At 33.2% G+C, this 27,866-nt stretch overlaps 1 protein-coding gene across 16 annotated transcripts in view; it reads left to right on the top strand.

Annotated features, from left to right (window-relative positions):
• LOC110375050 (zinc finger protein 135) overlaps nucleotides 1-27,866 on the top strand; it is a 107,622-nt gene that overhangs the window by 13,052 nt on the left and 66,704 nt on the right. The window contains exon 1 of one of the 16 annotated variants that reach the window (XM_049849557.2): nucleotides 24,012-24,089. The exons of the other annotated variants lie outside the window; for them this stretch is intronic. The gene's annotated coding sequence lies outside the window, so the exon portion shown is untranslated. Of the gene's footprint in view, nucleotides 1-24,011; nucleotides 24,090-27,866 lie in introns of those variants that run through there. 16 annotated transcript variants of the gene reach the window in all.

The following is a 27,866-nucleotide window of genomic DNA, read 5'->3' as shown; positions in this document are numbered from 1 at the left end:
TTAATTCTACCAAAGAATTTCCATTTTAAGATTTAAGCAACTTTCTTACAAATATTCCTTAAGATTTACTAACTCATTCTATACCGGTGTCAAAGGTCTGTGAAACCATTAGGTTGCGTAGGCGCACGCTTGAAGCTTATGGCCCAGCCTTTTTGATTTAGGTGCTATGTTGTTCCAGTTTTGTTGGTAAAAGCCTTCCTTGGTTGTTAAGCTGAAAATGTAATGAAACTTTATAATAATTATGCAGTTGGATATTTAAAAGAACCGCTGAATAAATGAAACTAGGCGTTTAGGCCCTAGCTAGCCAGCTAGCCTTGTGCATTTTTAGTCGGCCGACACTTTTTAATCGGGCAGCACATAAAGTAGTGAGAATATTACAACGATGAGGTATCAGACTATCTGACCGACAAAAATCTTTTATTGGATTTACGATTAACTTCGAAATAAATTAGTAGCGACCTAGGCAGCCTACTATCGGCCAACAGTTTAGTCTGCTATATTATGCGAGCTCAAAAGCACGCCAAATTGAAACATCTGCTAAAATGCTCACAAAAAAATAATACCCCTTCCCTACTGCTACAGTATGTCAATTTTTAGCATTTTAGAAAAGCATTTTTTAAATTTCGAGAGGAGCACGGGGCTTAGGAATAACATCACGAGGCTATCGATTTGTCAAAGAATTTAAACTTAAATTTCATGTTCAGGCAATTACGTTAAATCAATTAAATTAAAATTTTCCTTTTAAACCTGAATATTTAATCTTATTAAACATAAAAGTAAAATAAAATAAAATAAACAACTTTACAAACAAGCACCACCATTTTCCTCAAGACACCATTTTAAACAATAAAAACAAATAATAAATAAATGGAAAAATTCTAACGCAATGAAAATCGCATGCGCAGTCTCGCACACACGCGTCGCGCACGCACACATGCGCAGGAGTCGTTACGTAACGCCATTTTAAAGGCAATAAGTTGTTTAAAGTACGTTGTATGCATACGTGGTGGAGTTTGGGACTGTGACCACTGTCATACGGGATCCGGTTATGAATAAAAATCATAACTGACTATTGTGTTATGGTGAATAATTATGCAATTTTTTATTTGAGTTAGTTAGCTGGTAAGTGAAGGGTTTTGAAAAAGATTAAATTGGTACATATTTAAAAAAAAGCTTTTTGATTTTTATTCTCTGTAAAATTGTCCTACGTGTGAAACGTACTAAATCATTTATTATCAACATTTTTATCCAAATAATACAATGCATAAAATTGGCGTGTAGTAAAATGTACCTACATCTATTTAATTATAGGCATCTTAAAAATGGGCCAAGTTAAAAAAAAAAACTTTGAAATAATGTTATTAATTTTGACGTATAAAAATGCCATCATCTGTCAACAATGGGAACAAGCAAAAACGTATCAAGCAGCTCAATTTATATACAAATTTACATACATTTCAATAAGGCCGACTCTGTAGTCAGGAAAAATGTTGTACTTAATGTTACCAAGAATCGAATAGAGATTTCTTGATAAAAATAGCAGGCTCTTTAATCACCCAGCCAACGGTGCAACTTAGTTAAGTAGAGTAAGTTTATAAGGCTGGTAAGTATACTGTATTTTATGCTAAACTTAAAATGTTAAGTAATTTTGCGGTGTGACCGATAAATTTCTAATAAAATAGACTGTATTAGAGGCGATATAGTTTTATAGAAGCTTTTTGAATTTATTAGATGAGCTATTTGAGCTAATTGATTTTTTTTAGATGAAGTAAAGCGATTTAAAATAGACTTGAATTTTTTTATTCGATGATTAGGATAGCAAAAGAAGTTAAAAAAAGGACTGAACTAAGAAATAAAAAAAAAAATTACATAAAAAATCCCTACCAATTAAGAACCTCCACCTTGCTGGGAAGTCGGTTAAAAAGAATATTGAACTCGTATTTCATAAATCTTGTATGGTTTTCCAAGTTTAAATATACCTGTATATTGCTTATTAATTTGAACTTGGCTCAACATTGCCATGCACCATTTTTAACATGCAAATAGGCCACACAGAGTGAATCTAAAACCATAAGTACTATTGAAATGGCTAACTCTAATAGGCTTTATACTGGTCTAGCTAGATCTAAGTTAGCTGATAATCTAGACTATGTTAACTTCCTGCATTTTTCCACGCAAACATTACACTAAAAGTATATTAAGCTACAATTTAGTTCAGAGCTTAGTTATAAATAATCTTAGTAAATAATGTAATTAGAAGTAATTCAATCTAAGTTTCAAAGTACCATTTTCCGTTACATAATTAGTAATATTATTTTGATTGATTTATAATAGTGATAATTTCTATCCAATCTTATTCAGTTCATTATCAGGGAAAATTGTTTATAAAATTTATTAATTTGAAGCCAATACCAGCTCAATGAGAAGGAGCAATTTTTCAGCTATAGAATCTATAGTTTTTGTAAGTACTTTAATATTTTTATTACTAGCATTTAGGCAGATTTATAAACTAAGGTGTAAATAAAAAAATAAAACAGAAACATTTTAGACATTTACACAAGAATAAAGGTTTTTGTCCATAATATTTTCGTATGTCACAATAACGTTGGTCGAGATGAACGACCAACTTGTTGGCCAAACATTTAACTTCAAGAAGTGTGACCAACATTGGTCACTGTTGGACATAAAACTTAACTGAAAACGACTTTAAGTAGCCATGAGGTTAAGTGAGCATAGCAAGTTTATGACTCCACGAGTTAACTGGAAAGTTTTAAACAATAAAGTTTAAAATAATTATTGTAGTACTTACGTAGTGCAAAGTTAACTTCTTCTTCTTAAATTTAAGAGCCCAGCTCTTGTCGGTGCAGCTCCTTCCATTTACGCCTATCTAGCGCCAACTCCAGAACTTCCTTATACGTCACAACATTCAACTTCTCTTTAATTTGCTTGATGTAGCTATATCTTGGACGACCCCTTCCCCTCTTCCCTTCGACTTTCCCTTCCACGATGTTTTTTATAAAATCGTCGTGACGTATAAGGTGTCCTATCATTTTTCCTCTCCTGTTCTCTATGCTATGCAATAGTTGTCTTCTACTCCCTATTCTACTTAATACTTCTTCATTGCTAATTCTTTCCGTCCAACTAATTCTCTCCATCCTCCTCCAGCACCACAGTTAACTTACCTAATATTAAATGCTATTGCTACCTAGAAATACTACCTAGTTTGAAAGCGTTAAGCAGACTTCCTATCACATTTTAATTGTAAATTTAATAAAGAGTAAATGAAGCTTTTTAAAACTGAAACTTTATATTGATTTATGATCTATAAAATCAGTACTTAAAAGACAAAAACCGTCATAAAAATCATAGAACAATACCTTTAAAGACAGTGGCAATTTCCTTTTGTGAGCACGGTTATTTCATAAGTCTTGTCTGTAATACATACTTATCTATGTTTGTATTAACCCTAAAACTCATAGGTACCTCGGTTCATCGAAATAACATAAAGCTATAGAATCGAATCGAAATAATATTATAAAGAAATAGGAAAAAGGACACGAAGAAAAAATTGCAAAAAGTAGCTTTATGTAATAAATTGTTTAAGGACATGGATGGAAACGCTTAGAAACATATATTAAATATGTATTTAATTTTGTAAGTATTGCTTACTTTGTGATAAACCGTCTCATATCATGGCCGCTCCATTAATCCCAGTTTACAAAATTACACGGTAACAATTGATTATAAAACGTGTATAGTTTGTCACGACGGTTTGCTTCATCGCTTGAAGGCAAATTATGGGTTTTATATAGGTTTATTTGAAACAAGTGTAGAGAAAGGCTTGACTCAAAAGCTTAGGTTTATAACTTCATAATGAAAAGCTTTATTAAATGTTAAATAGAGTAATTTTAGCCATCTTTTAAGAAAGAGAGGCGCATCGTGTACCTATCTGTCTGGCGCCATTTGAGAAATAATATTTTTTCCAATCTTTGTATTAGAGGAGTTTGGTAATTTATCGAGCCTTTACTTAATTTTAATATGACAGACCATGGCAAGAAGCAACTCTAGTTGATCAATTTTTTTAATGGGATGTCATCCAATGATCTCTTCCGCTGTGGGTTAGCAGCGTCAGGGAGTGTCAGACTCTTATTGACTAAAACCCACACCATGTTCCATCTGGAGCCCCTTACGTACCAGAGCCGCGGTAACTCTTTCGAACAATCCCGGAGCCCAACTTTAGTTGATCTCTCATCCACATAACTTCTAAAACCCAGCCATCTTCAAAACCCGCTGTCCTACATAAAAGATAAAGATTCTCACCGCGACTGGATAGTATCAACTATCGAAGTTATTCCGATCCCGTCGGACAAGGAACATAGAAATTGTGTAAATCGTACCCCATACAGATGTTTTACGCTTTAACCAGATTTTCTTGGACTTTATCCAACATCCTCGGATTATTTACGTCCACTAGAAGCTATACTATAGCGTTGTAGATGCGATGCTTTTGATATCAAGGAAACATTTTTGCATCATCTTGACAGCTAATGCGCAGGGATTATTAAAATGTATGGAACGTTTTGAATATTTTTTTCAAACGGACAAAAGTTAAAATTATTTTAAACATTATAATCAGTTTTTTTTCTATTTTGTGCCTAAATATCTGTGATGAATGCTTGTCTAATTAATTACTTATCCACTTTTGGCATAAAAATATTGATTACTGTCTAGGTAGCAGGTACCGAAGAGAGCATTTTTTAGGGAGAGATTTACCACTTCATCATATAACTTTACCTTCATCATCATTAAAAATCAAATTACTGGCATTGGTTCTTGTTCTATCAAATTGTCGAATTCAGACTTTTTAGATAATAACCTGTATTTGTCTCTTTACGGTGTTTTCTTTCGTAGGTAATAGCTAAAGAACCAAAAAACTAAAAAAACAATAAAAATCTTTTCTCTTTCAAATCTAGACATTGTAGCTTCGAAATCCTAGTACTCAATCTACCTGACTTTTTAACTATTCAAAATCTATCGTCCAGTCAAGTAACAGTTAGCCGGTCACCTGATACATATCGAAGCTTGTAATACAGTTAGAAAAATGCGATGCGCCTGCGCAACTTAGTAGGCGGCCGATTTAAATACAGCCTGCTTTTTCTTGGAGAAAAACAGAGCTATTAAAATTGTAGCGATGATGATAGTTTTGCGGGGCAGTGATGTTTTTGTTTAAAGCTAATGAGAGATTTAATAACAGTCAGTTAAGTAATGAAATTGTACTCAAACTCGCTTGTTTCTTTTAATTGTTTATTTATGATGCTACTGAAAATACTATCAATTATATTTCTAGGAAGCTGTTCATTTCTCATTAAAAAATAATATAATTCTGAATTCGGGGTTAATTCCAGAATTTTTATGTATGTATATCAGAGAGCTCTCTCGTCAAAAGTATGTTTAAAATATTTCTTACGGCACATAAAGATATGTACAAGATTGTGATATTAAATGATCAAAGAAACATAGAAAATAATTTTTTTCAACCACAAATGATTTAACCAACCCAGTAACCAGACATTAAGTACCAATTTTCGAAGTCCGTCTGTTTTATAAGAGCTAAAACAGTAGTCTAGAACAATAGGTGTTATGACACTACCCACTAACATGACGATTATAGGAAAAACGATACAATAGTAGAGAAACTTGAGTTTGTAAATATGCCCATGGCGTTGTTAATCATACATTTTTATGGTACACATGCTTTTGTAGTCGGAAATTGTACTGTAGAAATGTTTATGTAATATTCGAATGTTTTGGCTGTGCTTGCCGCGGTTGGTTCTTAGATGGGTAACCGTTTTTAAAGAAAGCTACCGAGCGTTAGGTATTGTTACTTGTATATGATAGCTACGGGTAGTAAGGAATACAAAATACCATTATATACTTTTTTTATGAGACTGACTATCTAAATGATATTAATATTGATTTTTTATAAAAAAATAAAAATATAAAACTTCAAAATTCACTGTTACTATATATAGTAATCTTAAAAGCAGCCAAACAGAATATTTGGCGAAATACCTGCGCAATAATTTCTAGGCCAAATAGTACCCGAATCGAATCTGTCATGGCGTCCAAGATGCACTTAATAAAATCACAAACAAATCAGCAATTATCCTAAACGTTGTATGTTTTCCTTGCGTAAATGTTTTAGCAAACTCACCCACACATGCACGATTTGTTTTGTGTGCGTACGAGTTGCACGCACACATGTAACGGGATGCATCGCATAAACCAATGTTTGGCTGCCGTGCCAAAAAACACAAAGGAGATATGTAGTATGAGAGGTCTTGATACTTTTGCTTTGATCTTTTAAAAAAAATAAAAAAGCGTTTCCATTAATGATTTTATAATTATTTGTTTTAATTTTTTTGGAAAATGTACCTGCATATATTACTCCTTTGAGTATGTGAGTAAAGTAGGACGCTCTTTTTAATAATGAGTGCATTATAACCATTACTAATTTGCTTATTAACACATTAACACTAAATTATAGCGCCAATTATTAAGGAAGCCATAGAACTAAACTAGAAGATTAATAAAATAAAACTAACAAGCATAGTTTTTTGCCAAAGGTTAAATAACTAAAAGCGACACTCGCAATCGCACTTACCATTGAAAAAGACATAATTTGCAATATTAACATAATACAAGCAGACAAGATTGCAAACATAAATGCATTTTTAATAAAACCTCTATGCAAATACGGCTATAAAGACTATATGACAACGTTGTTATTTGAAAATTCTTTGCATTACCACCATCTTGGATTTATTTCATAAATAAATAAATATAAATATTGTCTAATTATATATTTATGCTGGCAGGTGTAACTGCCGGTGTTTCTTAGAAATCTTGTTTATTAATAGAAAACAGTAAACCAGTTTACGTGTCCTCTTTTAATATTAAAAATTAACACGTTTTACATAGTTGCTGGTTTACGGCTTAGGAAAAGGAAGTGATGATAAGCATTATGGCGTATGGGGTAGCTTGATACTCTTAATTGACCAGTTACTGACATGTTTTTAGTTTTCTAGTCTGTGCACTAAAATGGTGTGTACTGCAGGTAAGGATGTCTTCCTCAAATATTCAGGCTTGTAAAATTATGATAAAAAAATAATGTTCCTCTCGAGAATAAGAAGCAAAATCGTGATTTTCTTTGTGCTACTTTGCTAATTCATTCATTACATTTTTGTAATTGTTTATTTTTATTTAATTTAAATAAGGTAGAATAACCTGTCTTTTATTTTAATTGCATATATGTAATTATTCCTATCTGCATGTTAACACAGTGTTAAATATTAATATTACTCGTCTGTAATGAAAAAAGAATCACTATTTCATTGTCTCATCAATTTTTGAAATGACCTAGAAAGTATCAAAACTATTCGGTCCGCCAACAAAAGGGATAAAAACTTGCTAACACAAAAATAGAACGTCGAAAAATGAACATTAACGTATATTTTGAAATCTGCGCTGCGCGGGTGCTATCCAATCGCAGACGACGCGCACGTGTGTGCGTGAATCTGATAGGATTTTTAAATGTGTGCTTCTAACGTATTCGAGTGTTTTTTATATGTGTGTGTCTAATGGTAGTATGCTTTTAAGGTTTTTTTATTAGTGTGCGTCTATTTGGGTAGTGGGTTTTATATAGTTTCTTAGTTACAATGTTTTATACATAATATGATTCATTCTTGGAGTTATATCTTTGAATTTGGAGGCCAATTTTAATGAAAGCCGTTTGCTATAGTTGCTTGCGCTTATTTTATTTAAAGTTTGTTAGAAAAGTTGTCTTTAGACATAATTGTTATTAGAGTTTTAAAACCTACTTTAACGTGACCACATAAAGAAACGAGCTTACTGTCTTAAAAATATTTTTTATGCGACATTGACCTAATTTGCTTGAAACTATATTTTTAACTCCTTTTTATGAATTTAATATTTCCTTTCTTTCTAAACCCATTGTTTCTTAAGACTGCCTTCAAATGTAAGAAGCTTAGTGACAGGTTTAACGTTTAACAGTAGGTTTAAAGGCATTGTAATAGCCCAACGACAGAAAATGGCAGCGACTGAGCATTTCGACATACACTGATGGATCACTGACTATTATGATCGACATTTTGTGTACAAATGCATCAATGGAGATCGATGCTTATTGAATCTATGATTTAAATATTTGAGAGCCTTTCTGTTTCAATCAATGTCTGCAAAAGGTTTTTAGATGTTAGTAAACTGTATGACTCAAGCTGAAGGAAATTGTAAGAATAATCAGCTGATAAGTCTGAAATCGCGTACCCACCTTGAGCAATCAATATGTAAGCTGTAAGAAAGAAAGCCATTTTTCAGGAGTGGAAAACTGAATAGATTTAGCCTATAATGTTAACGTAATTATCATCCTAATTTATCACAATTATATTGGGGTCGGCAGGAAATGACCTTTTTTTTTCATACTCTTCTATAACAAACCTTTTTTTATTTTTTTGGGGGTTTTACACATATGTTTTCTAACATCACATCAGTGATTAGATTAACTGTGAAAAAAAAAACTCTCTTAAAAAAGATACTTCTACGCCAAAAATGTTCACGGTCACCTGAAAATGACTTGTTACACATTTTTTTTGCACTCAAAACCAGACATTGCAAGTGAGCCAAGTGCAGTAAGTGCATACAAAAATACCGACAAAATTCAAGGTTGAAATCTGTTAAAAATAACGCTCGTTGCATTCCCGATGCTCCTCTCTGGCAGTTTATTAAATCTGGATGCATTTTATATTCACGCTCAAATGCGTTTTGGGGTAGGTAATGGTTGAAACTTGAAGAAAATGTGACGTCATTCTTTTGTTTTGGCTTGTTTGTATTGTTGTGTTTCAATGAAAAATCGGGGAAATTATAATACCTATAGTAAATGATATCGGGAGTTTTTAGGCATGGTCGGTTAGCGTTCCTAAGTTATTGATCAGCTTCTGTTATGGGTGCTTAAACATTTGAGAAACTGCTACATATAAATAGCGATATGTTATTAAAAATATATTCATTTTCAGGTTACATGTTTTTGAGAATTTTAGTCTCGAGCTGCGTAGGGTTTCTTCTAGTCAAAATTATCTATATTATCTAATAGAAACATTTTTACTATTATCTGATTTTATTATCAGTACATTTTTTATTGATATACTAATGAGATATCTTTCGAGCTAAATAAATCAAATGGAAGCTTTCACTTATCATTAAATATTTTTTAATAGATTTTTAATTTAATTAGACTACACTCCATCTTTGAAACTAAAAATCTATCAACTTTAATAGCATTTCAAGTACATTAACTTTTATATTCAAATGGCACAATTTAACGAATGAAGAAACTAAAATCTAATTCTGAAGTAAGACGCATGCGCAGTCAGTGTGGTAATAAATTCTTTCCTTTCTCTTTATACCTACGTTTATAGTTTATCTCTTATGCGAACCAAATAGGTATTCTTAGGTACATTATTGTATGTCGTCCGAGTTGAAAACATAGCTCGTTTAGGTATACACAAATGTTTCTGTCTATTTTCGTTTCAGGATTTTTTTTTAATGGGAAATTATAAATTGACCCGCTGTGTGAGAGAGTGTCGGACTCTTACTGACTAAAACCCATCATGTTCCTTCTAAAACCCTTTATGTACCAGGGTCGCGGTAACTCAGTTGCATCCTATTAGTACTCGAAGTCGACCCCAAAATTGTTGGGAAAAGGCTAGGCCGATGATTGATTGGCCACGGTCACCTTTCGAAGGATTCCAAAATCATTCCCACCTGTTTCATAAGACCCATTGACTTTTCAGGTTCCTAACAACCTTTCGAGGAATGGAAAAGAGTGTCACTCTGATAGAGCGAGTCGTCCATCTACTGATCAAATAATGACTAGCACACTATAATTAAATTCCAAATAAAGTAATGTGAAATAATGACTAACACTAACAGAATGCTTAAATTGAATATTCATCACACAAATCGAATGAATCTAAAATCTATTTAAAACCTACTTATTATTGTAACCACAGACAAATAAAACAATACTCCGCCTCATTTGAGTGCCGCCCACGAAAAAATTAGACGGACGAATGATCAACCATAGAGCTTATAAATATGTATAGATACATAGAATGAATGTTCAATCATACTCATTCAGATACAAGACTGGCCAAACCACGCCTAGGAATAAATAAAATTTCGAAAATAGAACGCGAGCTTCCTGCGAATTGGTTCTAAATTTAAATATTGAAAAATGGCGGCAGCATGCGAACGGTTGAATTTTGTGCATAAAATTGCATCTCGCGTTACCGATCTAAACATTAAAAATAGAATTCGATAGTTAGGAGTAGTGTACATGGGAGGAATTTGCTTTCATGGCAACTGATTAAGGTAGTCTTGAGTTGGTAGGTATTTTTGATGTCGTAAAGTTTTAGTGCGATGTCTGTCTATTCGGTTTATTTTGTGCGGTTAGATAATTGAATTTTCCATAACAAATAAACCATAATGTTCTTAAGGTTTATTGGGCTATTGCCGAACTTCCATAACAGAGGCAAAGGACTACACACGCGATCACTGCCTAGCGTTTTAAAAACTTTCACATATACAAAAAAAAAACACATCTGACACGACCATAAAAATTTCATTTATTTACTCAATTTTAACCCTCCTCCCCCCAAATCACGGCATTGCCACCGTCATTACGTATGCACCAAGCCTAACAAACACCAGATTGCCTTCTTTCAAGCCAGTTAAAATAAACACCGTCGATATTTCGCAGCTCTTTAGAACGTTCGTATACATCGGTGCCCTAGTTGTGTGAGTGTTTTAATGTATGTATACATACACAGTAATGTATGTGTTTTAACGTTTGATCTTCGCTAGTAGATAGTTCGGCAAAAACATGGTTCGTTTTATGCGAGGTTGTATTTTCAAATGTTAGTTTGGATTTTGTTTTCCGTATATTTTCTAACGGTACAGGAAAGAGGCAGGCAGCCTAGGTTTTAGCTTGCACCTACTTTAATTGGTAGTATCTATTAGTAGAAAAAAGTTATCCTTGTAGGTAGTTACGTAAGCCCAGAAATATTTCTGAACGAAAAATGTTACGTTTATGTGTTCATCCTCTGAAGATCTACTTCATCTTAAAAATAATCTTTGATTTATGTAAAAAAATATTCCGAATACACTAATTAGTTGCTTCCCATTACATAACCCAAATAAATATTCAGCAAGCACCAAAAAAAAAAATTTATTTCCAATAAAATCTATTCACCATCAAAACTCTCCCTAATACCTCTTCCCGCCCACCCATCCAAAGAAAGCGTGAGAGATACATCAGTAGCAAATATTTAAAATCGTAAATACCTAACAGTACTCCCTCTCTGGTCACGACTGCGTAGGCGCAAGTACCTTCACGCCTTACTATAGCCGCGTGTATCGTATGTTTTCAAATGGTAAAAGGTGATGGATTTAAGTGTCTACATCATTGAGGCAGTTATGTAATGAATAAAACATCATATTTTAGCGGTTTACCTATAAAATTATATAAAATAATGTTTTTTGGTAGGGGAAAAATATCCTGTTAGTATCATTATCATCAGCGTTTTTTAAGTTTTTATCATGCCAATGCTGATCACATGCCTCCTCCCATCTTCTCATTTAGGATTGAGGATTGAATCATGTCTGGTTGTTTCATAATAAAATGTACAACTTTGATTTTTTTTTTGTCTAGGAGAAATAAGTTCTTATTATAATTATAACCTAGTTTTACCAATAATTATTTTCACGTAAAAATCAACTGTAAGATCAACCCACAGATTTTTTTTCTATCTGAAACGAAACTTTCAGCGTCATTTCTAAACGTTATATAATTCCGAAGCTAGCCGCTATCGGACGAGTCACGATCATGCGTAGGCGCCGGTTTTATTGCTGATCTATTGCAATTTGTACCTGATTGATTAGTGTGATTTATTTGTCGTATCTTATACTTAGTGGCTTTTCATTTTCGTGGATAGATGTGTGTTCCTTTTTTAATTTCATCGTCATCAGGCTTTTTAATGTCTTACTGCAGGGCACAGGCTTCTTCTTCACGCAGAGAAGGGATGAGACTAGATTGACTTGAAGAATTGCTGACTAAGACATATCCTTTCTCTTCAATTTGATTTCGTATTGTAGCATCTCTTCCAAACAAACACGAGGTCCCGAATTATAATAAATATTTTATGACTGCAAAATAAACTAATTTTGATTCTTAAAAATCTTTGTGTACTTTTCGTTAGCTTTGTGTAGGCTTCGTTGTATGTTAATTAATAGAAAGCGCATATTGACAGGATAAAACCATCATCTCGAAGAAAATTAGTAGTTTAAATATGAAACTAAAGAAGAACACAGTTTATTGGGCGGTATTTGTTTCCAAAGATGTCAAAAAATTCTCTACGAAAGTACATTAAAGATTTGCACTCATTGTTATCCCAGTTGTCACTCACAGTTGGCTCAGTGCCAGAAGATAGTGGCGTTTCATCAACTTTCCTCCCATCTAATTTATGTCCAAAGTGATGTAGTTGGTGATCAAAACGACAGTACTTTACCGCCTGATTTCAGCTTTAATTATTGTAGAATATCTATTATTTATACTCGGATATACGCCATACTTTGTCCAGGCTCTTTATTCCGAAACACAATCATTGTTACACTAATTGCTGAGCAAAGGTGAAGAAAAACACCTTGAGGAAACCTGGATTTTAAAGTCTGATATCCATCTTCCACATTGAGTAAGCGCGGTGATTATTCCTTCTCTATATGAGAAGAGACCTCTGCTCTACAGTGTAATCATAAAAAGGCTGATGATGATAATATTACGATCATCATTTGGTACTCTTACCTGTTCACAATGTTCTCGACGCATACCTTTGCTCCTGTGAAGTTAGCCAATACGGGTCTTACTACAAAAACTTTAAACCCTGTTTTACACTTGTCTAATAAAATTTTGGCTGCAAAATGAACCATATGTCAACGTCATAATTTGACATTTTTTTAGACAAGACATAAACTGACGTTTAAAAGTTTTTGTGGTAAGACGGTAGAAGTCTTGCGCTTGAGCACAACTGTTGTTTTTTTTTTTACTTTTGCACCATTTCTGGCCGTTGTCACTGCTAGCCAATTAAGAAACAAGAGCTGAATATGTAATCTTCATGACCTCCAATGCTCAGAAGTGAGTATAAATACCTCCAGTCCTGTAGCTGTCAAAATTTCAGATTTCAGAAAACGTGCAACGACTGTCAATATCTATGAACAATTCTACGCTAAATCAAAGTAGGTAACCAAAAATGATACCTAAATATATAAAGCAAAGTACATAAGACATAACAGCTTCAACTTAAAAACAACATGGCGTCTAACGCCTAATAATGCCATTGTCTCGAACCGGTAGAATTTTGGTTGCAAAACATGCTCGCGCGCAGCTCTGAGTCACTCGCGGTGGGGAGAGGGGGGATAGGCTGGCATAACTTGTAGGCTATACTAGATTATTGTAGATCAGCCGTAGTGTGCGTAAAAATGTTTAATCATTAGTAATGTATCATCATATATGTAATGATTAGGGTTCATTGCAGTATTTTTTAAATTAATAGAAAATTAAGGTGTGTGGGAAAATTGGACTTCAATAAAACAAAAGAACTTTAGAAACTTTACCTCATATTAATATGTGCATAGAGAAGGGCGCCTTTTTCTATGTGTTAATAAAAAGTAAGGATGTAAATAAAAGTATGATAGTTAAATTAAGGTTTGACTAAATGCAACTGAAAACTTAAACCAAAAAGTTAAAGTAAGTTTCCTTCGATTGACGAAACTATGGGTGTAACCACTAGTAATTTTTGTATCTTTATCGATGATTTAAAATAACAATTACAGGTTAGGGCAGACACAAAACGAGATTAGGATCAAACAGACCAGTCAATCATTACACGATTATAATAACTAATATTTTATTTATTGGTCTAAGCCTAGTCAATCATCTATTTCACAACATTCCTTTGTAAGATAAGTTTGTAAATCTGTGACCATATTTGTGAAGTCGATTTGTTTAGTAATTTGCATCTGAAACTTATTGTACTCTGGTAAAACATGGCGCCAATTTTCGTTTCGATCACTCAAAATATCTACTTATGGAAGTATCTTATTTAGGACATATAGAAAACTAGCTGTTCCTCACGGTTCCATTCACCAAGGGAACTCCTGGACTCCTTCCCGCTCCCTGGATATAAAGTAGGCTGCGACCTTTCTAACCGTTTGTACCAATCCTTTATGTACATCGGGAAAATTCTAATGGCCTTACTACAAGAACATTAAACACTATTTTACACTTGTCTAAAAAAAATGTGGCTCCAAAATGAACCATATGTCAACGTCATAATTTGACATTTTTTTAGACAAGTCTTAAACTGACGTTAAAAAGTTTTTGTGGTAAGACGGTAAGCGTTTAACTATAGCATCAAAAAGTATACAATTTCAGTCTGAAGGTTTTTGAGCACAATCAGTACTTAAAAAGTTACTGATAATTATAACACCCACTTAAAGCTATCGACTCAAAAGATAAAAGGTCCAAAAGAATTCCCACATTATAAAAACCTTCGTAATCTAATAAGAAAATGGTACGCATGTCCAAGTGTTGTGACGCGATACTTTGAGAACTGGTTAGGCTAGTTCTGCACTAAGTTATTATATTTCTTTTGAGCTCACACACCGCTTACTTTTTATTATGTAACACTGTTTTGTATAACACTGGATTATAGTAACGAGGTTATTTGTAATAACCACCAAGGATTACCATGTAGAAAATCAAACCTTTAGTAATCTCCCTTGAATTGAGCTATGCAATGACTGATCAATGTAGCAAGATCCCTTTCTTTGAGAGGATGTTAGGGTTAGATGACCTCTCCAGCTGAGTATTTCAGACTTTTACTGACTAAAATCCATGATGTTACTTCTGGAGCCCTTATTGTACTAAGGCTACGGATCTCGCCCCAAAAATCCTGCAGCATCGACAGACAGCTCCCTAAGTTTATCTGAAAAAGGGTATCGAATTGACATACCTTTCCATACATTGCTGTACATTTTCCATTGCTTAAGCATTCTAATTTCTTATTGAATGGCTAAATGAAATCATCATCTGCCTAGCCTTTTTCCAACTAGGTATTTCGGAGTCGGCTTCCAGTCTAACCAGATGCAGCTAGTACAAATCTTTCACATGGATGAAATTAGGCGTTCAATAACAAAATATGCAATTCAATATCCACCTTTATGAGAAAGATGACATTTTTGACAGGAGTTGTCAGTGGCGCCAACAAGCTATTAAAAACGTAAATGTCAACGTGTAAAAGTAATTTTAATTAAGCAGCCAAAGCACTGGGTAATGACATTTTATTAATTGGCAATATTTCTTCACCTGTTTAAACAGATAAGAAGAAATAATCATACTTACTAAGTTTGTTTTCCCAAATTACATCCTATTATTGACATGTTTTTACTACAAATTGTCCTTTATATTAATTAATTACTTTCTAGTTTATGGTCTAAAACCTATCTAGCATGGCCGACAAATTAGGAAGCTATTTCTATGATGGTACCATAAAAATCTCCCCATTCCCTTGGGTCGCACCACGGTCAGAAATCGCTATAAACTTGTTTCTTCTTAAGGAGATGGCTTACATTTTACAGAACTAGCTGTGGCCCATTTCTTTGTCCGCATATCAAAGGAACGGCTTCTCGCAGCCAGATGAACAGTAGCCTATCTCCTTTCTCAGGCTCTAGACTATCTGTGTAAAACCATTCTTTATTTATGTATGTTTGTCTGTCGCCTCTGACGCTTCTGTCACGCCATTACTACCGAAATTATTTGAATGAAACTTGGTGCTGACTTCATCTGGAACCAGAAAAAGGGCGAAAAAGCATTTTTGTTATTGAGTTTCAAAAAAACATACCTATAGTTCCCTCGGGTCGCGGGTGGAACCGCGTGAAACAACTGGCACACAATAAGTAAAAGAAAATAGTGTTGTCATTTTATTACGAGTCTCACCAACACTTAACCAATCGCCAATAAAAAAAAAAAACTATTATAATAAACCAATAATATTGTACTAGACCTTAACAGGTCCACTATAAATATGCCGAGAAAAAGCATCAATTAAAAGGTGCTTCAAGCTTTTAAATCAATCGGTCGACAGATTCATTAGAAAACTGACTTGTAAAATCTACCCTGAAACTTAAACGTTAAGGTTTATTTTTGATCGTCGTAGAAAAGTTATAAGGAAGATATTATAGGCTACAAGTTTAATGCTGTTTATATGTCTAGGATGAAAAATAGGCTGAGCTAGAGTGGTTATTAATGCGTTATTTTTTTTTTATATAGTGTGGGCAACCGAAACTAGTTTTTAGCATGCAAAACGGGATGTTGTATGTACAGTAGCACATCACTAGTAGGTGTCTAGTAAGTTTTAGGATAACGATTAATTATTATGAATTCAATTTTTGGGGATAAATTAAATAATACCTAATAATAAAACATAAGGTACAATTTCATGTTTTTCATTGTTTCAATAGTTAGTAGGATTTATTGTTAGCAGTACTTTTAAAAAAGGAACTTTGTAATTCCCTTTTCATGTAAAAGTACTGAAAATATTCATAACCCATTAATGGAAAATGTAGGACATATCCTTCAGGAAAACAAGCTTTATAAAACTCTCTAATATCCTCTCATTACTACACACCAAAGGTGTTGTTCAGTAAGTATATAAAGGCTGTTTCAATGATTCACCATACGTTTTAACGATAGTAATCAAAACGCAAGAAAACAGCAATTAAAATAATTATGATTCATAAACACAAACTCACGCGCAGCTAAAGTTCCTCAAAAAAGGAGCGCGCGAACTCAAAACAGGAAGAAATTTTCCCGCGGCGCGAGCGCATCTACCGGCAATGTTCGGAACTAAACCGGAGCGCGAACGACCGCCAACTCTTTCCGCGCGCTTTCTTTTATCTCCCCTCTCTCTCCCACATAAACACACGCCTACCTTTTTTGGCGTAAGAAAGGGACAGAAACAAAAAAATGGCCGAACGCACATGTGCGCGGGAGTTCGTTTTCGTCTTATTTTTCGCAGGTCATTCCCCTCGGATATATTCGCGTCGCTTTTGCGATTTTTTTGTCTTGCTCGGTCGTTTTTTATCGTTTTTCCTCCGTGTGTGTTCGGTGGGCTAGGTCGCGTGGGCCGTAGATTTATTTTTCTTGCTTTTATCTTAATCTGTTTTCTAATACTGTACAGTTTATGGGACCCTTTTTGAATCTAATGTTAGGTTTGTTGGCAATTTATTTTTTATGCCGTGCGGGGATGGCTAGGCTATTTATTATAGGTTGTAAACCGTCTTTCGATTCTAGGAAAGGTTTGCGCTTAAAAAATAAATTTTCTCGAGACATGAGAAGACTAATCATGAAAGTGTGAGGTGCGTTTCGTTTTTTTTATTAATTATGTTTTGCAACGAAAAAGTTTTTGAAAAATCTGTTGTTCCCTAAACATAGCATTACGGAATCAATAGTTGAAATAAGTTCAGCACTATTTTTAACTTCTTTTAAAAGGAGTTAAGTTCTATTAAGTTTTGTATAGTGCTTGAACCTTTCTAAAACGGCGCACCCCGGAAAAGGGAGGCACCATATTATCTCGATAAAATGATTAAAATATAATCTAGCATTCAGGATCAGAGTTCCCATATAATTAGGTTTAATAATAATCTACTAAAAATTTAATCTCCTACCATAATTTTACCACTAGGAAGAAACCTACGAAATCGTTTTAATTAAGCCAGTCAATTAATAAAGGAATTTTCTAATCGAAGTGTGCAGTAAAAAGATTTATCTCTAGTGCGCCGGAGCAACACACAGAGCCGTTAGCGACCTCTAGTGTGGGGTAATTGGAATATCGATATCGATAAATTTATCTCAATCGAGATTTTGTCTAATTGGATTGCTGTTTTCGCTATGGCGGAGTTTTTCTAATTAGTTGTTTCTTGGAAATTGTTCTGGTTTGGTGTTGTTGTCCAATTGGTCTGCGTCTGAAATAGAATATTTTGTTTATTAAAAATACTGTTTTTTAGTTAGAACAGAATTTTAAAAAGTGAGTAACATTCGCCAAAATTTATAGGTATTTTTAGATTAAATCGCATAAATGACATTTAGTATGAACTTTAATTTTAGTATTGTATGTACCTACTATTAAAATAGAATATGGGAAGACTATTCACGTTTAATTTGAATAATTTAGTTTTGAATACGAAGAAAACAAAATGTATTAAATTTGCTTTGCCCAATGTAAAAAATCTCGGTCCCGGTGTAATTTTGAACAATGAGGAACTTGAAACGGTACATGCTACGACTTTTCTAGGGATAACAGTAGACTCCAAAATTCAATGGGGTGAGCATATAACTGGCATCACGGGTAAATTAAGCTCTGCTGCGTACGCTGTCAGGAAAGTAAGAGCTCTCACCGATGTAGCCACGGCGCGTTTAGTGTACTTTAGCTATTTTCACTGCATCATGTCCTACGGAATTCTTATGTGGGGCAATGCTGCCGATATCGAGAATGTTTTCGTACTACAGAAGCGCGCTGTCCGTGCTATATACAAACTTGGTGCTAGAGTCTCCCTTAGGGAAAGGTTTAAGGATATTGGTATACTGACTGTGGCGTCTCAATACATTTATGCCAATATAATATACGTAAGGCAAAACCTAGATTCATATAGTAAAAACAGTGACGTACATCATTTTAATACCAGAAATAAACATAAGTTGACCGCACCTAATTATCGTCTACATAAGGTGCACGGTTCATTTGTGGGGCTTTGTGTACGCATTTATAACAGAATTCCGGTTCATCTGTTGGAGTTAACGGACAGTTCTTTTAAAAACAAAATCAAAGAAATTCTTGTTAAAAAGGCATATTATAATGTTAATGATTATTTCACAGATAAACGCAGATGGCAGCTCTGAAGTGGAATAAAAGTGCTTTATTTTATTTTGTATTTTTCGGTGTTTTAAATTAATAATTGATGAAATTGAAATTGAATTGTATAATTGTAAAATAAATTAATAATAATTAAATTGTAATAGACAGCTGTGTTGCTGGGAAGTTTGTTCTTCACCGCTTCTTCTTTCCAGCCATAACACTAGGAAGTGGTGAAAGGGGGGCGTTTTGGGGGTGCTGTCATTCATGTAAAAGTTTGACGTTAAAAAGTGCTAATCGTATTAGCCTATTTTAATAAATGATTTTGACTTTGACTTTGACTTTGACTAATATATCAAATTATTTGACATCGGTACTTTGTAGATATCTTTTTTTCCATGAATCATTTGTCTAGCCAGACCAGAATCATCTTTTATTTTTTTTAAGTAGGTATATCTGTAACGCAATATAGAGGTATTATGAACATAATAAGATTATCTATTACTTTTTATACAAACGCACACAAAAAGGAATATTTATTGACCATATTTGTCAACTTATAAAACATCGATAAAAATTTATACAACCCTTACAAGCTCTGTATGTGTACAAATACATATATGGTACTAATACATTGTATGAAAGCGAAAAGTTTTGCACATAACTTTAATAATTATTACGCATAAAATTAAACTATAGTTTTTGTTAGTTAAGTAATGTATTAAGTATTTTATAATACATTATTTTTCTGAGGTTCTGTAGTTTTAACGAGTATATCCGTGTCTTAAAAGAAACACCTGTCTTTGTCGTCATTCTCAATACTATTTAATTCAACTTATTTATTAATTTATTTATCTTTACTAATATTATAAAAGCGACATAAACTTCGTTTGTCTGTTTGTCGCAATTTCATGCAAAAACTATTGATCTCATTTGAAATAAATTGGGTACACAAATAACCGGGAAAAAATGGATAATAATAGAGCCTTAGAAAGATCATAGGTTACTCTTTACCCGATTGCAGGAAGTGGTTCTCTCGGGCGTGGGCCAATGCATTATGGCAAATCATTTTCAAGCCTCAGCATGATATTCAATAGTAAATCTGCATAACCTGAAAAATTAAAACAAAGGTATTTATTCTATCCATTCCTTCTCAAAGTCGATAGCCTATAAAAAGAACCTATTTTTTTTTTAAAAAATAAAAAAAAGCTTCGAAAGTATAACCATAACCAGTACCAGTGCATCTTCATGAAATGACTACCTATTTGACCTACCTCAACCCAGTTGTCAGGGGCAACACGCTATCTCTTGGTAAGACTGGTTGTCAGACTTGCTGGCTTCTGGCTACCTGTAACGATTGTCAAAGATGTACATATAATATACATAACAATCGGAAAGGACAATTTAACCTGCCTTTCGAAATATGGAGGTACCAGTTAGGTTATATATTGATTCATCCACTGACAGATTGGTCAACTCGTGCGGCTGTTACTACGGCTATACTTAAGCCCTTGGATTATATTTCGTCATTAATACAACCTAAAACATACTTTATTCAACTAAGGGCCGATTTTTAATCGCTAGATATCTTTCATCAAAGTATATGATTGACGTTTTGACAGGTTTTGTATAGAAAATATGCCAAACCGCTACATATTCCTGAGATAAATGTTAGGTTATATCGAAAAAAAATAAGCTTTTAAAATTAGGATAACTTCTGAGATTAACTGATTCGTTCAGTTTTAACCGCAGGTTAAACCAAGACCGCAAAGCGATTGGTTAGTCGGCAGCTTTAGTTAGCCTACCTGGACAAAAACTGTTCTAGGATTTAAGTCACGTATACAGATTGAAATTGATCTATTTTAATAAAGTTCATATTATATTATAATATTGAGGAGCTCATGACAAAGCAACAGGTCGATCGATTCATGGCATTCATTGTATAATTTTTTCATAGTCAATTTACAGTGTAAGTCATATACATATTTTACTTAAAGATTTTTCTTTTGAAAAGAGTTTCTTGCCTGGAGTGGCTTCATTATTAAAAAGTTTTACTAAGTACGTAAGTTATTCACACTGGAAAACAAATGCAATCATCATCATCATCATCATCAGCCTATCGCAGTCCACTGCTGGACATAGGCCTCTCCAAGTGCACGCCACTGAGATCAAATGCAATATGCATATTTAGTAATATAACTATCTTAATAGATATTTTTAATTTTTCTTATTAGATTCCAATACAAATTACGTTAGTTTTGAAACTGTCATTTTCATCAAGTTCCGTGGAACGTCTCATGGAAACTCAGATGAAAATTAGCCTATAGCCTTCTTCAATTTTCTAATGGACTATCTAACACTGAAAGACTTTTCGAAATCGGTTCCTTAGTACTTGAGATTAGCGCGTTTAAACAAACCAATTCTGCTGCTTTATAACATTACTAAAAACATGTAAGATGGTTAAAAACCGCAGTAAAACAGTAGTCTATCAAAAATTAGGTCATACTTTTACATACTTGCAATAGTCGTTTATAGACGTGCTTCTCTCATCGTGTCGCGAATAGAGTGTCTTTATCTACACTCGCACAAAGAGCCCTATGATTTCAACATACTACTTGTACTTAGGCCATGATAACGTTGTTATTTATAAGATGTGCTGTATTCATAGTGTGGGATTGGATTGGGTTTGTACTTATGTATGTTTTTGTGAGTTGGCAGTTGGTTTTCGTTGATTGGGGATTGTTTAAGTTTGTTGTCACATCACATCGTAGTTAATTCTTAATGTAAAATTTTGAAGATTTTTTTATATTCATTCACAAGTATTTTCTGATATAATGACTTACTTATGTTTAGTTTTATTTGAATTTGACATAAGACTGTTTGAAATAGGCTGACTGGTAGTGCTAGCAAAACTTAAAATTAATGAAAAGGGCAGATTGTACCAAGAAAGTTGGATGTGGAAATGAGGTAGTCAGAGACTACATGTAAAACTCTGATTATACAGGAAACAGACCAAAACATTGTCTGGTCAATGAGTAGGCAAATGACGAAAATAAGTGTATTTCTAGAGTCAGTTGTTTATTCAACTAATTTTAGAAATCAATACTTGGTTTTACAATAAGTAGAGAATCACTGTGATTTTGTTTTGCTAGGTACTGCTGTTAATTAGTTAAGGCAACTCGACTATGAATACAGCACTAGAGCTTTTTTTCCTTGCAACGGGGCGGGGTTATCGCGGAAAAGTTGTGGATTTTTCAAAATTTTATCAACTGCACGTTGAGATAACGTGCACACTAGTGCACAATTAGTGATGTGCATTGCAATGTGAGTCGAGATCGACTTAAATAGAGTATAATCGATCGACTGATATGTGACCACTTTGTTAGTATTTTAAAAGTGTGTCGTGGTTATTTAGGGTAAAATTAGGTGTAATGTGTACTTGCACAATATTTAATTTAGGTATTGTCCTAAGTCTGCAGTATTTTTTATGTTCACATCCATTTTGCACGGAACAAAAGAATACTTACGTAAGTCTATATCTCTTTTAATATAATTTAAGAAGAATCCATAGCTTTAAGTATCAATTCCATTTAATTCAAACACATGAGTAGTGAAGACTACAAAAAGGGATCGAAATAAAAACTAAATTGGATAAAACACAAGATTATGATCAAATCGATTATTGAGTTGTTCTCTTATTGGGTGATATACGGGTTCAATATAGTTTAAAATTAAGTTTAAGGACTTTTACTCAGAGTTAAACTACACGAATGGTTTTTCAACAACATTGAATTTAGGCATTTGTTCCACGATTTCTCTTGAGAGACACCAGTCAGGTAGAGGTTAAGAAAAGTCCTGAAAATGGGAAATCGTGTTTTTTTTTAAATTTATTTAAATTTTAATAATTACATAGGTGTTTCTTAAGTCTAAACTCGCCAAACTTTTACGTTTGATGGCGAGAAATATGACGTTGTTATAGGTAATTGGGGTTGAGGAGATCAGATAGGCAGTCGCTCCATGTAAAATACAGATACTCATTATCCAGTTAGACTGAACGACCAAGTGGTGATCTGATGGCTTTCTGCCTTCTGATTCCTATTGTTATATATATTCGAACTATCTTGCACCCGGATAAAAGCTTAGCCTTTCTTTACAAGTAATTGAAACTGAAATAATTTTACTAATCAGTTGATGAGAGCACGTTATAACAAACAAACTCTTCGGCTTACTAATTGTGTATAGATTTTGTTAGAAATTTATAGTATCAATCTCATCAGCTTTGTGCCTATAGCAAAAACAATCCAAGAAGTGTGTCTGTTCGTTATATAGGTACTCAAAAATTACTCCACAGATATTAAAACAGTTTTTACCAATTAGATAGGGATTCTATAAGAATGTTTTTTTTTATAATAAAACTATTCTCTGAAAGGGTTTTTTTGGTGGAATTGGAAAATCATTACCTTCTTTGTGTACTTACGCCACCTTCGTCCTTTTTTCCACGCTAAGTGATTTAACGCGTAGTATGAATAGGTAATCCCATGATAACTTGATTAGTTATGCTCTTTAAATGCTTACTATTATACTAATGACATAGGACATACCATATTAAGACCATCTTGATGATTTATTCAACATATGACTCAAAATAACAATAAAACTAAGTAAAAAAAAAACTTAGAAATGCCCTGCGTAAAAGAGTTTTGATATCCAATAGTTATATTTGTGGACTGCTATTATGCAAGATTTTGACTACATCTTGACTAAATCTTAAAGTATGAAAGTCACATCACTAGCCAATAAAGTAGACCAAGGAGCACACCACTCGAATCAAAATGTCTTAGCGCGAAAATTAATTTAAACGAAATTAAATTCTAAATTCATTTGAATTGGGTCGAAAGTTGAGTGATAGAAAATGGTTTATATGAAATTAAAATGCATGTTTCGAGTGCATTTTTTTCGTTAGAAAAAAGATAATAATGCTGCGTTTTAAATGGAAATTTTATAAGTTGACGCAGCGCAGGGCGGTTGTTTTTTCATACTTACGAGGTAAAATTTTCCATTGTTACGCAATAGTGACGCATTTTTTTAGTTTTTTTTTTGCGTTTTTTCTGCTTTTGAATTTTGAGTGTGTTTTTTTTTTCTTGAAGTGTGGAAAGAATAAACAAGTTTTGTGATTAAAGTACGTTTTTGTTTAAGTGGATTAAGAAAAGAATTATGCATTTTTTGTTCTACCGGGTAACCGAAAAAAAAAAATTAAAAAAGTTTTTTTGTTGGTATTTAGCCCACATTTCATTTCGATCAATAATACGTTTTTAAAGTAAGCTTAGAAAAAAATACCTAATTGAAAAAAAAAACCGGTAAGTTTTGTTTTACTTTTCAATCAGTGTTTTTTGAGAATGTACCTGTATTTTTTCTAACTAGTTTCATTAATATTTGGTAATTATAAATTCTAATTAGACTATTAGAATCAGAAGTGTTAACTATTCTCCGTTAGATGTCGCCTCTTTAAACAATGTTAGTTTTACTTTTTATGGATGACATCTGAGGTCATCGGAAACATAAATTACCTAAGTGGTAAAATCAATTCACTAAACGTTTTTTTATCAATGCATCTTAAAACTTTAGCTTAGTCAAACTGTGCATTGACATAAAACTTAAATAAAAAAAACTTTCAGTACAAAACTGTCGATAAACCTATTATAAAAAAATATGGGTATACTACACAATCTATTATTAATAAAATTATGCATCGATAAACGCATACAAATTATAATTGTAATGCAATTTGACAGTTTCACAGTCTATAACATTCATAATAGGGACAAAAAATGCACCCCACGGCAGAAAAAAAAAACACTCAATAGAAAAAAAGGCGGCACGCTCGCCACCAATTACCTCTTTTTTCTAAAAGCCGTTTTAACATATTTTTTTCTAACTTTTTATTGGTTGAGCGATAGGAGGGGCGTTTTTTTACCATTTTTTACAAACGTGCCAAGATTAACACGTGGGCATTTTTTTAGAGGCTACCGTTTAGTAAGCTGTGGGATTTGACACGCAATGTTTGGACAGGGGCGTTTTTTTTCTCTTTTTTTCTATTTTTTTTTTTGTTTCTTTTTGAATGTAGATTGATACTTGTGTAATTGTTTAACGGTTGATGTGAGGGGTGACGTTTTTTATGTATCCGGCTTATATTTTTATTTGGTGATAGATTTTTTTTATTTGAATGTTAGGTTGAGGAAAATTATTATAGTTTAAGTTATACTATCAGAAATGGTCCGTGTGGCTACATTTAATTTTACAAAAAAATCACTGACGTTTTTTTCTTAAATTATAATCTTTTTTTTCTACTCTGGATGGGTGGATACTTAGTAACTATGCCGCCAAAATATTAATAGTAGTTAACAATCAAACACATGGCTAAAGTTCGAAATAGAGAGTAGTTAACAATCATGTTTTGTTCAGGTCACCTAGGATAGGATATCTGTGTAACCCATTTCTTCAATTAAATTGAACACGTGCATCTTTAGTTAAAATAGAATTAATTCCGTCTTAGGAATTTCCTTGCATTTCAACGTTCCAGAGTTTTCCCAGTATGAATTGATTTTTCTCACTTGAATAATTATTTTGGGAAAAACGTTCAGAATTACTTAAAGAGAAAAACGGAAAATCGTCTTATCTACTAGTGTTTCAGGTGTAAAGAAGGGTATTATGTACAATTTTTCTTTTTTTTATAAATAGCTAAGTAATTGTTGTTTTTTTTTTTTAATTGAGAAAAGACAATTTCCGATTAAATCGTAGAACTATTTAATTAAAAATTGTTAATCATGTTTGGATACTAGCCAAAAATGGACATGGACTTTCTTTACGAGTACAATTCACAACCAAGGCTACCTATGCCATATCAAAGCAACGAAACCCAATCAAAAAATTAATAATTCAACAAAAAAACAACCTATACTTTTGTTTTGAAGGCACGCGTTTCGTTTCTAAGTTATCGATCACACAAACAGACACACTTGCTTTTGTTCGCTCACTTGTCACGGAATACTCGCATCAATAATGTTCTACTGACTTCTTAGTGTGGAGACCGCGTCTTAGAAACTTTGTAAAAAAAAGATATATATAAAAATATAAAGAAAAAACATTTATTAAATCAAATTGAAATAAGTCCTTTTTTTTCTTAAAAAAGTATTAGGGTCGATGTTACAATCGCCAGATAACTTGTATCTGAAGAATATATTGAGAGTCTTTGTATGGAAGATATGTCAAACTACCATATTTATTCCTCAGATGGTTGAACCGATGGCTGAAAAATAAGTCTAGACAAAATATTATTCCGCATTGCTCTTGACGCAGGTCATAAAAGCATAGTATTAAGCATATACCATAGTTATGTAGTATTTCTACAGACTAGGTAAATAGTTAAACATTTTAGTATATTTTAGAAAAAAATAACTAAGCACTATCAAAACTAGAGCCATTTCCACACTATCCAATGTTAACCCTTCACGTTTTCTTCCAAAAATGATTAAAAATAGGTCGCGGTGCGTGAGCGGGCGGTCATTATGACCCCCACGAGTTTTTATTCGAACAACCCTTCCAATGCTAGTTCATTTCTATATTTAGAACTCATTTTTATCAAACGGATATTTTTGATTGGATTGTAGAAAAGTGTATTTTAGAAATAGGAATTTTATATAAAAAAATGGACTACTAGTTTGAAGATAAACCCTGTTATAAAGCAGCAATAGATATACGCAGGGTACATTATGTTCTAAAACTAGTTTCCCGATTTTCATCCACGTCTCACGAGAACCACTTCTTACAACCGGGTAAAAAGTAACAAATATTATTTTCAGGTTCAGTAGTTTAGGCGTTAGGTCGTCGCCGCAACCATGTTTTGGTCGCCTTAAGATAACCAGACCATCCCTGTTTTTGAGAGAGCTGTACCTATGGTATTCACTATTTTTCATTTTTTCTCAAAATAAATTATCAGTTTATCACTTCTTAATTCTCTCATAGTGTTATTGGTACCTCTCCTATTATTTAAATTCTTATGGCAGTACCAGTTTAACGTTTTATAGAGGTAGAAATGTGTTATCAACATCATCGCAAGTGTGAACCCGTTCTTTCAAAGTACTTGTAAAATCTCATGCATTGACAAAGGGGCAAATTGGACACAATACTAGTACACCTAAAAAAATCTAACAAATGTCATAACCCTCCAAAAACCAGTTGAAACACAACACTAGATGATTCTTTCATCAATCCGTTGCACTTAACCCTGCAAAAAACCATACAGGATCCATTTGACCCTTTAATTTATGCAAATCAACCTTTAAATTCAATAGGTGAGCAAGGGTACTAATAATGTCGCCATTTTTTTGTTTCTATTTTCAAAAAACAATAAGGAACCGGTTGTTTTTGGTTGATGGGGTTCCTTCTTTGTTTGTCTATGGGAACGGCATAGACAAGATTGCGAGATAAAAGAGTTTCTAAGACTAGTTCGTGAGAAAATGATGTGAACACTGATAGAATAATTATTTAAATGAGACATGGATCGGTGTTGCTTGTTTTATTCAAGGGGTGAGCAGGATGTCTGGTAGAACAGTTAATTCAGTCTAGATTTTTCTAAGTATTCTACCTGGACCAGTTTTTTTTTACTTTTTGTTAATACGTTTTTGTTCTATTTTAACTTGACTTACATAGGATGTTCGTTTACTTTTGATTCTTCATACTCATAAGGTATCACGTGGTTAATAAATACAACGATAAGGAACTAAACAATGACCTCTAGAATTAAATCCTAGTTTTTGTTTATTT

This window comes from Helicoverpa armigera, chromosome 26 (assembly GCF_030705265.1).
Source record: "Helicoverpa armigera isolate CAAS_96S chromosome 26, ASM3070526v1, whole genome shotgun sequence".
NCBI lineage: Eukaryota > Metazoa > Arthropoda > Insecta > Lepidoptera > Noctuidae > Helicoverpa > Helicoverpa armigera.
The sequence above is the reverse complement of the archived record's forward strand: the minus strand, read 5'-3'. Positions and strand labels throughout refer to the sequence as shown.